The sequence below is a fragment of the Asparagus officinalis genome, chromosome 9, assembly GCF_001876935.1.
Source record: "Asparagus officinalis chromosome 9, Aspof.V1, whole genome shotgun sequence".
Classification (NCBI taxonomy): domain Eukaryota; kingdom Viridiplantae; phylum Streptophyta; class Magnoliopsida; order Asparagales; family Asparagaceae; genus Asparagus; species Asparagus officinalis.
In genome coordinates, this window is record NC_033802.1 from 51,763,118 (window position 1) to 51,782,286 (window position 19,169).

Genomic DNA, 19,169 nt, shown 5'->3' on the forward strand with positions numbered 1-19,169 from the left:
TTTTTAGATCTAGATCAGCATTAAAAAATTTGTGGGTGATCTTTATTAACTGAAAAATTGTTCTTTTTGCAACATACAATATAAAGATCTATCTTTATATATAAAATAGCATTTTAGGCTCATAAAACACAGGAAAACTTTATTAAAAATGTTTAAAACATAGGTATAGGATCGAGCGAGATGAAACTTGCCTGAGGGGTGTTGATGAACTCCCGAAAACGAGTGAGAACGATCCTCCTTCGCTGAACACCGATGGATCTCGCGTCAACTCCTCCAAAATCCTCCAAGAATCATCAAAGAAAGGGGGTTTAGCGTTTGAGAGAGAGAGAGAGAGAGAGAGAGAGAGAGAGAGAGAGAGAGAGAGAGAGAGAGATGAGGGGGTGACGTTATTAGGGTTTAAAAGAGGGTTCTGAGAGCTTCAAAATGGATATATATACTTAGGCATACTCCCGGGTTTAGTATAAATAAAACCAACCCGAAATAGAGACAATCCTAGCGTCTGCACGCTCAACAGTCGACCGTATAGAAACCTGCATGCAGGCTGGGGTTTGGTATATTGGCTATAACTTTCTCGTCCAACCTCCGAATGAGGTGATTTAAGATTTGTTGGAAAGATATTAAAGAGACCTTCAACTTTTATCTTTTACACTTTCTCATATTCTAACTGAATCAGTGCATAAAATATAAAAACTCATAACTGGTCATAAATCTTAGATTTCTCTTTTGGCCTTTGTGCATGTCTTGCACATATGCACTCAAACTCATAACTGGTCATAAATCTTAGATTTCTCTTTTGGCCTTTGTGCATGTCTTGCACATATGCACTCATATATTCACAAATATATATTGAATGCATGTCTTGCACATATGCACTCATATATTCACAAATATATATTGAATTGATCTCAAATCAATTCTTATAATTTTCAAACATCAAAATATATTATTTTTCACCATATAACATATTTATCATTATTTATCATAAAATATTCAAATTTTTGGGGTTTTACATTCTTCCCCCCTTAAAAGAATTTCGTCCCCAAAATTCCGCAACGTATCTTAGAAATTAATAATATGTGAAAAGCACTAAGAGGGGATAATCCAGACAAGGAAACCCTCCCGTACACATCTCATACCATTAATCCCTAGATATAAATCACTAGCAATATCTATGATTAACAATCTAAAATACGGATACTCCCACTTAACCCCAAACTAAACGGAACTAGTACGTTGGGCGAAAAAATCTAAACAATGAACCTCCCATATATATACCATGTATTCCAAATGATTAAGGATTAAGTGATAATACCCCCATTCTAGTGTTATGACTATCCTAAAAATCATCATAAACCATAAGAAAAACATAATCCAAATAATTTACCTATTCAAACAGGTGTGGGTAGTCGTGACGCATATCCTCTTCACGTTCCCAAGAAATCTCCTCAGATCCTTTCCGGTTCCATTGGACCTTCACCAAAGGAATCACCTTATTTCTAGGTCTTTTGTCTTCTCTAGTAAGTATACAAACTGGGATCTCAGTAGTAGACAAATCGTCCTGAAGCTCAATCTCCAGAGTATCCAATACTCGCTATCTCTCCTCATCATGCAAGTGCTTCTTGAGCATCAAAATATGAAATACATCATGCACACTAGACTTCATTGCTGGAAGATCTAGTCTATATGAAACAGTCTCAATACGCTTAACAATCTGAAATGGGCTAATATATCTCGGGGCAAGCTTTCCCCGTCTGCCAAATCGTTGGACACCTTTCATCGGCGATACCTTCAGCATGACACAATCTCCCACCTGAAACTCTAAAGGTCGCCGTCTATGATCCGCGTTGCTCTTCTGCCGACTCTGAGCGGCTAGAATACAATTCCTGATCAATGCTACCTTCTCGGTAGTCTACCTCACTAGCTCTGGTCCAAGCAACAAGCTATCCTTTGGCTCTGCCCAACATATAGAGGATCTACAGGGTCTCCCGTACAATGCCTCATACGGGGCTATACCAATCGTCGCTTGATAACTATTATTATAAACGAATTCTATCAATGGAATATGATCCTCCCAACTGCCTTGAAAATCAATGATACAAGCCCGCAGCATGTCCTCTAATACCTGGTTCACTCTCTCTGCCTGACCGTCTATCTGAGGGTAGAATACACTGCTGTGCAATAACCTGCTGCCGAATGAATCCTGGAAACTCCTCCAAAAGTGCAAGGTGAAAACTAAGCCTCAATCTGATATAATCGTATCTGGAACTCTGTAAAGTCGAACTATCTCCCAGATAAATATCCTTACATATGTCTCGACGGTATAAGTAGTCCTCACTGGAATAAAATGTACTGACTTCATCAACCGATCCACTATCACCCAAACTGAATCGTTCCCCTTCTTTGACTTCGGCAACCCTATAATGAAGTCCATAGAAATGTCTGCCCACTTCCATTATGGGATGGGTAAAGGCTGAAGTGTCCCTACTAGTCTCTGGTATTTTGTCTTCACTTACTAGCAGGTGAAGCACTTAACCACATATTCTGTAATCTCCCTATGAGCACTTAACCACATATTCTGTAATCTCCCTATGCATACCACTCCACCAAAAATGTCTCCTCAAGTTCTTGTACATCTTAGTGGTTCTTGGATGTACTGAATATCGGGTACGCTGTGCTTCATCAAACAACTCCTTCTTTAGCTATACACTAGCTAGCATAACCAATCGACCCTTCATTTGAAGGCCTCCATATGCTCCAATGGTCTAATCGTCCTTGGGCTCTTTGGAAATCTCCTCCTTCCGGATTTGAATCCAAGAATCCTCTAACTGAGCTCTGACTACTCTGTCCCTCCAAGATGGCTGTACTAATATAGCTCCTAAGTATGTGTTGGTCCCGCTAATCTCTGGCCTAAAATCGAACTGGCTAAGAGTAAGAAGATCTCGATACAACGAGCACCTCAAGGTTGCAACCCGATGTCGATGCTTCCTACTCAAAGCATCTGCTACGACGTTTGCCTTCCCCGGGTGATACTGAATTGCGAACTCATAGTCCTTGATGAACTCAATCCATCGCCGCTGTCTCTAATTGAGTTCCTTCTGGGAGAATAAGTACTTTAGCCTCTGGTGACTGTGAATAGCTTAAACTGAACTCCATACAAATAGTGTCTCCACACCTTCAGTGCGAATACTATCGCCGCTAACTCCAAATCATGAGTGGGGTAGTTCTAGTTGTGTACCCTTAGCTGTCGTGAGATGTATGTTACTACCCTCTGAGTCTGCATTATAACACCTCCCAAACCAGCTAACGACGTAATCTTTGAGATGTAGGATTAGGCGAGATGAAACTCACCTGAGGGTTATTGATGAACTCCCAATAATGAGTGAGAACGATCCTCCTTCGTCGAACACCGATGGATCTCGCGTCAGCTCCTCAAAAATCCTCCAAGAATCGCCAAAGAAAGGGGGTTTAGGGTTTGAGAGAGAGAGGAGGGGGCTGAGGCTATTAGGGCTTAAAAGAGGGTTCTGAGAGCTTCAAAACAGATATATATACTTAGGTATACTCCCGGGTTCGGTATAAACAAAACGAACCCGAAACAGAGACAATCCTCACGTCTGCACGCCTAGCAGTCGACCGTATAGAAACCTGCACACAGGCTGGGGTGTGGTATATTAGCCATAACTTTCTCGTACGACCTTCGAATGAGGTGATTTAAGATTTGTTGGAAATCTATTGAAGAGACCTATAACTTTTATCTTTTACACTTTCTCGGATTCTAACTGTATTAGTGCGTAAAATATAGAAACTCATAACTGGTTATAAATCTCAGATTTCTCTTTTGGCCTTAGTGCATGTCTTGCACATATGCACTCATATATTTACAAATATATATTGAATTGATCTCAAATCAATTCTTATCATATTCAAACACCAAAATATATTATTTTTTACCATATAACATATTTATCATAATTTATCATAAAATATTTAAATTTTAGGGTTTTACAATTGTGGGTCTATCTATGTCAGTATCATAAGGATCTTGAGAAGATGATGAACTACCTCAGAATCTCTTTCTGGGGGGCATCTACAAAAAAAGAAAGAAAAAAAATATTATTTTAACAACAAAATTCCAAAATTTTTTTAATTTTTATTAAGATTTAGCTACACATTATTCAACATGAGTTAATTTTAAGTTATCAAAATTCCTTAAAAATATTCTTTTGGGATAAAAAAAATGTCAAAGTTTTGATAACATGATAGGTGAAACATGCATGTTGATATGACAAAAATAGGCTAAACCTTACAAATGTTGAATTTAATAAAACATCCTCAATTACCCGATAACAAATTTTCAAATATGAGAAGTATCAAATTCAAACTTTAATATGACCAATTAATCACCTTTTACACAAGTTAAAATTTGAATGGTTGAATTTTTGAAATTTACACAAAACACCCCAAATTCAAGTTTCATATTTTGCATACCCCCCCCCCCCCCCCCCACTTCAAACTTCAATTGGAATTTATTTGTAAATCAATCATTCTTCACCCAAGTTGAAGGTCTGAATGTTTTTGTTTTTGCACAAAACCCCCAAGAATTTTCACATTTGCATAAATCACCCTATATTGGAAATTTCATTTTTACACTACCCCCCGAATTTTTTTTTAGATTTTGTACAAGATATTCTCAATTGAAATCCAAGTTGAATGTTTGAAAAAAAATTTCGTTTTTGCACAAAACACCCCTAAGAAATTTTGGATTTGCACAAAATCCCTAAAATTGATTTTTTGCACCAAACATCCCCAGAATTTTTTTAGATTTTTATACCAAATCTTCTCAATTTCAGTTGAATGAAAAAATTTATGTGTTTTTTCCACAAAACCCCCAAGATATTTTTGTATTTTGTACAAAATCCCCAATTTAAACCCTCAATTTAACAAATTGGTCAACTTTTTGTTAGACCCTAGAGGTGGAGGTGATTAGGGTCTTATGCTAATCTAATCCCAATTAAATGCTAATTAAAATAATATTAATTAATTTATTCTTGCAACAATTATATGAGATAGATATGAATAAGGACAACAAGAATATGCACAAAATAAAATATAAGCCAAGCAAAACCACAAACACACGATATGTTTACGAGGTTCGGTCACCACGACCTACGTCCCCGCTCCTCACCTCGAGGAGATATCCACTATCACAATCCGGTTTGGAAGCCGGAACTTCTACACACTCGGTTTACATGATCACCGAAAACTCTCACACTACACAGACACTATGTAATCACACTTTACACACTAAGTGTAGGAATCTAGCCTGTGTCCTCCTCCTCAAGTGCTCGGTTACAACCACTCCCTAGGTTCGTCAACCGACGCCACTCCTATTGGATTCGACCCCGTCTCTCGCCTCACACTTCTCTCGGTGTACAAGTGTATTACAAGTGATTCTCACAAATAAAAGTTAAATACAATAATTTGTTCTCAAATAACAAGTGAGAACACAATGAAGCTCACACTCACTAAATCACACCCCACAACCCACACTATATGGTATGAAGATATCAAGCTCAATAAGTGTGTGTGATAACAGTGAATGAAACTCAATAAATATAGCTAAATGAAATAACAAGCTATATAAGAGTTTAGAAGACTTCTCAAACAAGAAGAACAGTAGATGATGATCCCAATGGGATTTGAAGGCCACTTCTTGTTGTAGAAAAACTTCTCTTGAAAACGGATTGATGAAATTAACTTTGAAACAGCTCTTAAACACACTTAAGATTTTGTTAAACACAAAACTTAGATTTCTTGGGTCTATAGAAGGAGAGCAGCAATGGGGTATTTATAGCACCCAAAAACTTCAGCAAAAACATAAGTAAAAGACCAAAAAGCCAATTTGAAAATAGCTGTACAAACTAGCCGTTAGAAGAGAACTAACAGTTCGGCGGTCGACCGGTGCGGTCAACCGCGAAGCTCAAAAACATAGGGTATGAGAAAATAAGGCTGGCGGTCGACCGCGAATGTCTCTGGATGTTCTCTCGGTTGACCGCCACGATCGACCGCGAGTGCAAAAAGGCTATGCCAAGGAAAAATACAATTGGCGGTCGACCGACCCGGTCGACCGGAAATTGATATGTTTCATATGACAGGTTTTTGACCAATTTTGAAAATACATTAAAAATATCAAACCAATTCCAAAAATAGTGGAACTTTGGGGAAAGTTTCTAAATGATGAAATAAACATGTTTAAAAAGTAATTTTTGGAAAATCAATTTTCGTTTGTGAAAACTCCCTGTTTTTGAAAAGTGTTCAGAAAACCTGTTTTTCGTGAACATGAAAATTAACATAAGGCTTGTAAATATGCATATATATATTATGCATGTATTATATGTATATAATGAATCATGAAAAAGCTGTAAACATGAGATAAAAGATATTGTAACAACGTTTGATAAAAAATCATTTATATGATAGAAAACGTCAAAAATCGTGTTGAGTGTACATATATTGAGCTTAGATATAATCATATAATATATGTAAGTAAACTAAACTTATACCTAGGTAAATCCACACATATGAACTTAAATCTTTAACGCTTGATTGACGTGTGTTGAAATACCTGTAAATATAAACACAAAACTAGAGAATATATTAGCTATAAATTGTTTGACAAATCATCATCAAAACTACAGGGTCAACAATCTCCCCCTTTTTGATGATGGCAAACAATTTATACATGAATATGAATTATAAACTGATAAACCACATATAAGCCAAACATGAAAAAATCATACATGAATAATCACATAAACCATATATGAATATGAATAAATATATTAACCATATGTGGATTTTTCTCCCCCTTTGACAACATCAAAAAGGGGGGGGGGAAATAAAAATAGGAGCAACGCTCCCCCTGCATATAAGCACAGATAAGAAACCAAGTGCATGTCAAAAGCTCCCCCTGTCAAATTGAATAAATGACATCTAAAGAGCATATATAGGAGCTAAACAATAATTATTCATCCAAAAGGCAACCATAAACAATATATAAACCAAAGAATTCAGCATTAGCAACATATTTTCAACAAACAAAGCATGAAAATTGTGTCCACCATGCATAGTTCACAATAAATCACAAAATATCACCACAGACATATTTTGTTCCACAAGACTTTAAACCATACATAAAAAGTCACATAGTTCCACACAAATATAGAGTTATTACACTCAAACAAAAAATAAAACCACAAGTGCCAAATACTGTTTCACCAAGACATAAACATAAAATCCCATAAAATCCAAGAAGCAAAGTCAATCATCATCACCATCACCATCACCATCACCATCACCATCAGAAGAGCCAGAGCCAACAGCAGGGTCCTCCTCAGAATCAGACTCAGAACTGGAAGAGGGATCCGAAATCCCAAGAGACTGACACTGATAGGAAAGAATGGTCCTAACATCCCTCTGGATAGTTAAGACTTGCTTCTGAACACTTGAGAACTGAGTCTCAAGACGATCCAGATGGTCACAAATATCAGAAGAGGATGAGGAAGATGCTCTAGACCGGGAACGAGAGGATGATGATGGAATAGGATCAGATAAGGAACTGGAAATATGCATCCTGGAGAGTGAGACCTTATCAAAGAAATCCTTCTTAGATTCAATTTTGGGTTCATTGGTGAGATCAACACCGAAATGTTGAAGGATGAGGGTGATGAAAGAGCCAAAGTGTAGAAATTTGAAATGCTTCGATGCCATGTTATTGAGAAAAACGTTTGCCTAATCTACTTTTATTTTGGCAAATACGGCATATACAGCATTGATCTTGTCAGAAGCAAAATGATCGAAACTACCGGTTTTAGGAATCAAATTTTGAGCAATAATTCTAGCAATGAGTATGGCAGTTGGATTAAGAGAATTATTGTTCATTGGATAAGTACAACCGGGCTTAAACATGAGGTGGTTCACAGCTGGATCATCAAGTTCAATAGACATAATGTCAACATCACCTGTTGGGATTTTTAGAATCCCCACAAGTTCGTTGGCAGAAAAAGAGATTTGAACATTTTTAACTGATGTACTAATGGTCTGAAGACCATCAGCAGAGGATGATATAGACAGGTTGGCATAAAATAGATAAACCATGAAAGGATAATAAGGAACTTTTCGTTCCTCATCCAACAACCTAGCCAACCCAACATTGTGCAGAATGGTATGAGTGTCATACATAGCCAATTGATCGAATTTGATATATCTGGTTGGAAGGATTTTTAGTTTGCACAACTTCCTATATTTCTTAACTAAGGATTTATATAACAGAAAATCCTCATAATGAGAAGCTTTGATAGAGGATGAACTAGATTCGGGTTTTGATCTCTTTTTAGGAGGCATGGTGACAGATATAAACAACTAGGGTTAGAAGGAAATATGGACTGAAATTTAAAAGCCCTGGAAATGAAGAATTAGAGCACAATAAGTAAATTTCCCTAACACAAAACCCTAGACTGAGAATATAAACACTAGACAATGAAATCAAGAGATGAGAGAAGAAATTACCCAGCAAAATCTGATGAAAATCGACAGAGAGGAGCAACGGTTGAATGAGGCAAGCGACCGAGAGCTTGGGGAAGATTTTGAACCCTAGTTCATTCGATTTCGAAATGGGATCGATAGATGAGGAATCGGGTCTTAGATAGGGATGAAACAAGAGGCTAGGATTAGTTCAGGGATAAGATCGATGGTGGAGATTAATTCGGGTTCAAACCAATTAAGAAAGAAAAACCGAAACCCGAAAAAAAATAAAAAAACGAAACAGAAAAAAAATCTCTTCCGGTCGACCGAAATAACTTATAGAGACTTCGTCGGTCGACCGGGTCGGTCGACCGGGTCGGTCGACCGCGAGAAAAATAAAATGAGCAGTCAACTTAAAAACTAGATTTTGAAGAATTTTTGATTTAAACCTTTAAGAGATTTGTTTTATAATATACCAAAAGTTTTATAAGATATATATATAAATGTTTTTAGCTATAAGATCATGTAAATAATTCTTTTTAGCAAAAAGATACAATTTGTCATTAACAACTCAAAAATAAATTATTCAAAATAAGAACAAAACAAAACATCAAAAAAATAGAAATAGTATAACAATCATTTTGGTACCCAAATCATTTTGGTACCACTAGAACTTGGGCCATGACCCATATCATTTAAATCCAAGGCCCTAGGGTTATGAACCCGTTTGGGCGTATTTTGTGCACCGATACGATCAAAGCAAAAATTGTAAACGTGACCCATACGATTGCAATTTGTGCAATGTAGAGGTTTGAATGGTTTACGTTGATCGAAATGGAATGCACGTGGTTCATTTGCAAAAATAGATTTTTCTTTGTAATTATTTTGCAAACAAGAATTTCTTTTCAAATCGAAACAAAACATGGCCAAATGACCACAATAATCACATTTAAGAATTAACATTGAGCTTTGCACATAAGTCCATAAGCTTTTTATTATTAGCAATACAAGTGTTTAGTGTTGAATCTAAGGTAGATATTCGTTTTCTCATTTGATTCAACTCATCATTGTGCATACAAGCATTGCTATTAGAAGTTGGATAAACAAGATTACTCATCATAGATTTCAACTTATCTACTTCTAACATAGCATCACGTTTTTCATGAAGCAAACTAGCATTTTCAATTTTTAAATTTTCATTGCATTCTTTAAGAATTATATTTTTATTTGTAATAAAATTAAATTTAGTAGCTAGTGTTTCATGAGTGGATTTCATATTAACATACTTACTCTTTACATCAATATAGCAATTGTGTAATTTTTCAAACTCAAGAGCAAGTTCATCAAAAGTAATAATATCATCGTTATCGCATACCTCACTAGGGTTATCACCTAGTGGTATTGTACAAGGAGATGAGACTTCTTTAGAACTCAAAGCGGGATTTTCCAACGCTTGTTGAATAGCCTCCAAGTCTCCGTCATGTGCTTCAATAAATTTCCATAAGGCGTAAGCACTATCAAAATTAGCAAATTTGTTAGAAAATAAAGAGTGAAAAGCATTTATCAAATATTCTAACAAAAGTTTGTTCATAGTAAACAATCTTTTATCATTTTCACACCATTTGGATTTTTCCAAAATGGGAATAACATAGGTATCCTTAATAATTTCTCATAAATCAAATTGTTTAGATTGAACGAAAAGTTCGAATCTAACACGCCATTGAGCATAGGAAAAAATATCCAAACGAGGAGTAATATTAATAGCATATCCTAAACTAGATGAATCATACATATCCATAAAGATGAGATGCAAGAAACAAAATGCAATCAAAATTAGATTAGCACAAATACGATAACTTGGATCTTTAACTCAAGGCGGTTAGTCCTTAAATCAAAGAGCACCAAGCTCTAATACCAATTATTAGACCCTAGAGGGGGGGTGATTAGGGTCTTATGCTAATCTAATCCTAATTAAATGCTAATTAAAATAATATTGATTAATTTATTCTTGCAACAATTATATGAGATAGATATGAATAAGGACAATAAGAATATGCACAAAATAAAATATAAGCCAAGCAAAACCACAAACACACGATATGTTTACGAGGTTCGGTCACCATGACCTACGTCCCCGCTCCTCACCTCGAGGAGATATCCACTATCACAATCCGGTTTGGAAGCCGGAACTTCTACACACTCGGTTTACAAGATCACCAAAAACTCTCACACTACACAGACACTATGTAATCACACTTTACACACTAAGTGTAGGAATCTAGCCCGTGTCCTCCTCCTCAAGTGCTCGGTTATAACCTCTCCCTAGGTTCGTCAACCGACGCCACTCCCTTGTGAAAACTTCTTCACAAACAAAACAAACCCTTAAACACACTTAAACCCTTGTTTAAAAACTTCTTTAAAACATTCTTGATTGCTTGAAAAGAGATCAGCAATTGAGTATTTATACCCTCTCAAAACTCAGCCAAAACTCCCAAAACAAAAGACCAAAAACACCCCAGCAACGGTGTGAGAACACAATGAAGCTCACACTTACTAAATCACACCCCACAACCCACACTATATGGTATGAAGATATCAAGCTCAATAAGTGTGTATGATAACAGTGAATGAAACTCAATAAATATAGCTAAATGAAATGAAAATGAAATAACAAGCTATATAAGAGTTTAGAAGACTTCTCAAACAAGAAGAACAGTAGATGATGATCCCAATAGGATTTGAAGGCCACTTCTTGTTGTAGAAAAACTTCTCTTAAAAACGGATTGATAAAATTAACTTTTAAACAGCTCTTAAACACACTTAAGATTTTGTTAAACACAAAACTTGGATTTTTTGGGTCTATAGAAGGAGAGCAGCAATGGGGTATTTATAGCATCCCAAAACTTCAGCAAAAATATAAGTAAAAGACCAAAAAGCCAATTTGAAAACAGCTATATAAACTAGCCGTTAGAAGAGAACTGACAGTTCGGCGGGCGACCGGTGCGGTCGACCGCGCGAATCTCAAAAACATAGGGTATGAGAAAATAAGCCTGGCAGTCGACCGCGGCGGTCGACCGCGAATGTCTCTGGATGTTCTCTCGGTCGACCGCCACGGTCGACCACGAGTGTAAAAAGGATATGCCAAGGAAAAATACAATTGGCGGTCGACCGGAAACTGATATGTTTCATATGACAGGTTTTTGATCAATTTTGAAAATACATTAAAAATATCAAATCAATTCCAAAAATAGTGAAACTTTGGCGAAAGTTTCTAAATGATGAAATAAACATGTTTAAAATGGAATTTTTGGGAAAACAATTTTCGTTTGTGAAAACTCCCTGTTTTTGAAAAGTGTTCAGAAAACCAGTTTTTCGTGAACATAAAAATTAACATAGGGCTTGTAAATATGCATATATATATTATGCATGTATTATATGTATATAATGAATTATGAAAGAGCTGTAAACATGAGAAAAAAGATATTGTAACAACGTTTGATGAAAAATTATTTATATGATAGAAAACGTCAAAAATCGTGTTGAGTGTACATATATTGAGCTTAGATATAATCATACAATATATGTAAGTAAACTAAACTTATACCTAGGTAAATCCACACATATGAACTTGAATCTTTAACCCTTGATTGACGTGTGTTGAAATACCTGTAAACATAAACACAAAACTAGAGAATATATTAGCTATAAATTGTTTGACAAATCATCATCAAAACTATAGGGTCAACACTTTTCATCATGAATCAACACAAAACTATGAAAATAATCCAATCCTATCCATGATTCAACCACTAGATCATCCATGTACATATTCAAAATAAAAAAATGAAATTACAAGATCAAGTGGAGAGTATACCTTGGGGAGATGAGGAAGAAGCCCAAAATTTTGAAGAAAAACACCTCCAAATTGGTCTTGATCTTGTGTGGGTGAAATTAGAGTTTGAGAGGGGGAAAATGGGTTTGGGGAGAAGAGATGAATGAAAACGGTGAAGGGGGGGAGAAGGACTGTGGTTTTTGATGCTGCAGGCCCTAGGCATTGATGCCTAGGGTTTTGGCATTTAGGCCAACCGGCCAAAACGTGGTTTGTTTTTTTTTTCCTTTTTTTTCTTATAAGCCATGTGTTGGTCATGAGCTTTGAAATTTTTTTATTGGGCCGAATTATTTTTTTTTTCTTTTTTTTATTTCCATGACAAACTGAATCAAAGGTTTTTAGATTTTTTTATATATAGAAAATATTCGATTTTTTTTAGAAACTTCTTCTTTTTTTAAGTATGTGTGCTAAACAAAATTAGACAATATGTATACATATGTATATATATATTCATTATTTCTTTTTTTTTACAAATAATATGGTTCATGAAGAACCAACACCTTCTCCTCTTCAAGCGTAGAAAATTCTAAAAATAGCTTTAAAAATTCTAAAAATAGCTTCAAGTGTAGAGAATTCTAGCAGTCGATAGCCTTATGTGAGAAAACTCGATTAACGATAAACGGGCATGGCCATCTTGATCTCAATTTTCTAGGAAAAAGATACAATTTTAAGTTGTATAGTAAAACTTTTTATCCCGGAATGAAATTTTTTCTTAAAATTGAATTGTCATGAAAAATATTTGTTTTCTCTTTATAAATTTTTGAGTTTATATATGCATCGTTTCGAATTTCTTCCAACTCATTTATTTGAAGCAATCTTTTTTTACCTACCGAGTCTAAATCCAAATTCAACTGTTTGATAGCCCACATTGTTCGGTGTTCCAACTCCACTGGTAGATGACATGCTTTTCCAAACACGAGCATGTATGGTGACATCCCCAAATTAGCCTTGAATGTTGTTCTATATGCCCACTGAGCATCACACAATTTTACAAACCTGCCTTTTCTGTTATGATTAACTATTTTTTCTAAGATTTGTTTGATCTGCATGTTTGTGACCTCTACTTGACCACTGGTTTGGGGGTGATAAGGAGTTGACAATTAGTGTGTGATTGAATATTTCCTCATCAAAGCCTCAAAAGAACGGTTATAGAAATGTGTACCATTATCACTAATAATCACTCGGGGTACTCCAAACCGTGCAAAAACATTCTCCTTCAAAAACTTGACAACAACTTTGTTGTCATTAGTTTTGCAAGCTTCCGCCTCAACCCATTTTGACATGTATTCGACGACTACTAGAATGTAAATATTTCCAAAGGAATTTGGAAATGGTCCCATGAAATCGATACCCCACAAATCAAAAAGTTCAACAGATAATTTGGAAATGGTCCCATGAAATCGATACCCCACAAATCAAAAAGTTCAACAGATAAGATGGGTTGTAAGGACATCATATTTCTTCTAGTGACTTTCACCCCACAAATCAAAAAGTTCAACAGATAAGATGGGTTGTAAGGACATCATATTTCTTCTAGTGACTTTCCCTAAAAGCTAACCGCGGTTACAAGTTTTGCAAAACTCGTATGAATCCTTGAAAAGAGTGGGCCAGTATAGCCTACATTGGAGAATTTTTTTCAGTTGCTTTTCTTGGGCCAAAATGGCCCCCACATGCTTGCACATGACAAAAGGATAGAACACTCTTAGTTTCTTCAGTAGGAATACACCTCCTAAAGATCTGATCAGGATAGTATTTGAACAGATATGGATCATCCCTGTAAAAGTATTTTACTTAGGAGAGAAAACAGGATCTATCCTATTTAGACCAATGAGAAGGGATCTGTTTCATGACTAAGTAACTCACAATATCGGCAAACCATAGGACAGATTAGATTTGTAGGAGTTGTTCATCTGGGAAATGTTCATTGATTAGGACAGTTGATGTTGGTGCATTCGGGAGTCTAGAGAGGTGATCTGCTACGGGATTTTCTGCTCCTATTCTGTCAAGAATTTGAATGTCAAACTCTTGAAGTAAGAGAATCCATCTAATGAGTCGTGCTTTAGCATCCTTTTTTGTTAAAAGATACCTTAGTGCGACATGATCTGTAAAAATTTTGGTTAAAGACCCGATGAGGTAGGACCTGAATTTTTCTAAGACAAAGACTACAGCTAAAAACTCTTTCTCCATGATAGTAATTTTGCTGAGCATGGTTCAGAGTCCTACTGGCATAGTAGATCACGTGCGGTTTAACATCAAATTGTTGTCCTAAAACAGCACTAATTGCAGAATCGGATGCATCACACATCAGTTCGTAGGATAAGGTCCAGTCTGGTGAATGAATGATAGGACCTGTAGTCAGCTCCTTTTTCAGATATTCAAAAGCTTTGAGGCATTCGGGAGAGAAATCAAACGATGTATCCTTGGCTAAGAGATTGGTCAGTGGTCTAGCAATTTTGCCGAAATCTTTGATAAAACATCATTAAAACCAGCATGACTAAGAAATGATCTGACATCTTTGATAGTTTTGGGAGGAGGAAGGTTAGAAATGAGATCTACCTTAGCTTTGTCTATTTTGATTCCCTTGTTGGAAACTACATGTCCTAAGACAATACCCTGCTTGACCATGAAGTGACATTTCTCCTAATTGAGAGTCAAATTTTTCTTCCTACACCGTTCTAGGACTAGTTTAAGATGATGCAAACATTGGGAAAATGTGTCACCAAAAATGGAAAAGGCGTCCATGAAATTTTTAAGCAATCTCTCTACCATGTCGGAAAAAATACTGATCATGTAGCGTTAGAATGTGGTTGGTGTGTTACACAGCCCAAAAGGCATGCGCCGATATGTGAATGTTCCATACGGACAAGTGAAGGTGGTTTTCTCCTGATCTTCAGGAACGATAGGGATTTGATTGTAACCTGAATATCCATCCAGGAAATAATAGAACTCTTGTCCTGCTAAGCGCTCTAACATTTGGTCAATGAATGGAAGAGGGAAGTGACCTTTCTGAGTGGCTAAGTTGAGTTTTCTATAGTCAATGCAAACTCACCATCCAGTTTGGATCCGAGTGGGAATCAACTCATTAGCCTTATTTTGGATCACGATGATCCCAGATTTCGTTGGAACAACTTGGACTGGACTCACCCATGAACTATCATAAATAGGATAAATGATCTCATGATCAAGACATTTCAGAATGTCTTTCCTAACAGCTTCTTTCATTACTAGGTTTAACCTACGTTGAGGATCTCTAGTAGGTTTGGCATCATCTATCAAGTAGATTCGGTGTTGAACAATGGTTGGACTAATCCCCTTGATATCAGCCATGGTCCATCCATTGGCTTCCATATTCTCTCTTAAGACATCTAAGAGGGCTTCCTTTTGACCGGTAGTCAAGTAAGAAGAAATGATAACTGGTAAACTCTCGCTCTCCCCTAAGTAGGCAACTCTAGATTTTCACGTAAATGTTTGAGCTCTAACTTAGAGGGTTCCTCCACAGATAGGCGAAGTTAAACTTAGGACTCTATCTTCAAAGGTTCTCATTGCCAGCCAATTGTAGATACATGATTGACCAGCAGATCTAACCCTAATTCGTCCTGAAAAGACTCTTCAAACACTAAGTCAGATACACAAAAATATGACTCGCACTCTCCCTCTTGTTGCTCACTGGATATTCCCTGAATGAAGTTCACTTCCATGGGTTGATAAAATGGATCACTAAGCTAACTTCCTAGGTTGAAGATATTGAGGTTAAGCGTCATATTCCTAAAAGATAGTTTCATCTAACCTGTTCTACAATTGATCAAAGCATTTGAGATGGCTAAGAATGGTCTTCCTAGAATGGCTGGGATTTGACTTTTGAGATTGAAAACGGGCTACGTTCCAAAGATAATAAAATCAATAGAAAAAATAAACTCTCCAACCTTGATCAAAACATCTTCTACCTCTCCTTTAGGAATTTTCACGGATCTATCAGCTAATTCTAAAGTGCATCTTGTCGGTTTAAGTTCTCCTACACCTAGCTGTTGATAGACTGAATAAGGAAGGAGGTTGACGCTAGCTCCTAAGTCTACAAGTGCCTTATCAATGTGAGTATTATCTATGACGCATGGAATTGTGGGACAACCAGGGTCCTTATACTTTAATAGCATGGGTTTCAAAAAAAATTCACTGAGGTTGGCAGCTAAGAAGACTTTCTTGGGGACATTGGTGGTTCTTTTCTTAGTGCATAAGTCTTTGAAGAACTTTGCATAAGAGGGGATTTGTTCAATTGCGTCTAAAAGAGGGATGCCAATCTTGACCTGTTTAAAGGTTTCTAGTATTTTCTTAACTTGTGGGGAGTTTTTACTAGGTTTGAGTTTGTCTGGAAAGGGGGCAATAGGCCTATAAGTATCTAGATTATGCTCAATCTCATGTTTAGTTTCTTGGTCATCAGAAGGAATTACTTCATCAGGAGGAGTGTGTTGGATGGGAGAAGGGGTTTGATCCGGTGTCATTCTAACTTGGTTGTCTATCTGTTTTCCTAATCGTAAAGTATGAAGCATTCACTTGGGCTAGTTGGGTTGAACTGGATCCATTGTCTTTAGGGTTAGTAATAGATTGACTTGGAAATTTTCCTTTCTCTCCCTCGCTTACGGCAGTGGCTAGTTGCCCAAGTTGGGTTTCTAACCAGGCTATGGCTCGAGTGTTTGAGTTGAGCACTTGGTCGGTTGTTTGTATGAAGGAATTCAGAGTAGTGGATAACTAGGTCAACATGTTGGTGGTTTGTGTAGAAGCTTTGATCATAGCCTCTAAACCCTTTTCTAATACACTAAGACATTTGTCATGATCAGAACCCGAAGGATTCGTAGGCTGATGAGGATGAGGATGTTGGGTTGGAAAAGGAAGGTTAGCTTGATGGAAATTGTTTAGTGAGTTGAACGGAACTGTAATGAAAGTTTGATTTTCGGAGGGATTTCCTTGATTCCATGCAAAATTAGGATGATTTCTCCAACCTGGATTATAGGTAGGAGAAAATAGATAATTTCTAGGATGTTGGAATGCAGCGTTCATCTGTTCTAATGAATGGGGGTTTCCTAGGAGAGGGCATTCGTCTGAAACGTGGGCAGGAGACTGACAGTTATGACAACCTGGGGTAGAAACTTGATTGATTTGAGCTAGAGCTCATTCCTTAATTTCTAAGGCTTCTAACCTTTGCAGAATTATCGCAATCTTTGCTTCGGAGGCAATGTTCGACTCTAAGGAAAGACCATCAGACTTCGGTTGGGGAACTGATGTAACTCTGTCACCATAGTGTTCCTACTGCATAGTTTTTTTGGATAGACTCTCTAGAAATTTCCAAGCATCGTCGGCATTCTTTTTCATGAAATCTCCTTGGCACATGAATTCTAATGAAGTCTTTGAAGAATAGTCCAATCCTTCATAGATTATTTGGCATAATCACCATCTCTCAAGATCGTAGTGAGGACATTAGATGAGAAGATCTTTAAACCTATCAAAGTACTTTCAGAATGGCTCCCCCGAGACAATTTTAATGTTTTGAATGTTGTTTCTAAGCTTTACTGTTTTATGAATTGGAAAAAAATTCTTGAGAAAAACGACGACAAATTCATCCCAAGTGGAGATGGAATTTGTGGGTAAGCTATACATGCATTTTTTTTTTGCCTTGTTCTTGAGAGCAAATAGAATAAATCTGAGTTTGATTGCATCTTTAGTTAATTATCTCATTTTAATCATAATATACACTTCCTCAAATTCCGAGATAAAAATATAAGCATCTTTAGTTTTATTTCTGAGAAATTTAGGAAGAATGTTTATGTAGTGCGGTCGAAGTTTAAAATTTGTTCCATTTGCTTCGGGGAGCCTAATACAAGAAGGGATTGCATTTCTAATGGGATAACACATATCTTGGAGAACGACTTGATTAGCCATTTCTTCAATTGGTTCAACACGAATTAAACGATAAGTATTATCCCTAATCCACGTTCGCATACACCAAAACAACTTCTTTTTTTTAAATTTTTTTTAAGGGAAAACAATTAGGTTTTTTAGATTATGAGAAGAAGAAAAAAATCCTAACTAAAATAAATCAAAGACATTCACTTTTCAACCTTTCTAAACTCTAGCGTTAAGCCTAACTCAGCTAGACTAGCTCCTAACCAAAAACTTCTTAAGTGAAAAGATCAAAGTTTTACTCGGTCAGTTAGCTAGGTAAGGATAGTACTAGAGGGTGATCATAGATTAATTAAGTACCTTATTCCTTACAGAGCGTTTTACGCAACCCCTAAACCTTGCCTTAGACACCAACTAATCCAAGAAAACTTGAACAGGTTCACTTAGGGATTTCTTGTTTCTTATTGAGCTCGAGTCCTTAGGGGCCAATGTCTAATGAGTTTTAAGAAGGCTTAGGTTTGTGTAGTGAGGAATTAGTGATTTATGGGCTAAGGAAAGGGTAATAAAATCCCTTACCTTATCTTGATTAGGGGGTGTTGCCCTTAAGAATATTTTCAAGTGTGTGCCAAATTAAGATGCTCAAATCACTTTGGTGAATTCCTACTAACTATATGTAATGCAACCCTATGAATTAAAAGAAACTACAAAATGATGATAAAAAGAAAATCTTTTTTTTAATATGGTTAACAATCAAACAAAGTAAGAAGAGAGCTCTTGTTTAAATTTATTATCTTGCTAGTATTTGTTCAAATGGAGGGTGAATTTTTATTATGGTCGACAAAAATAAAATCTTTTTTTTAAGTCCTAC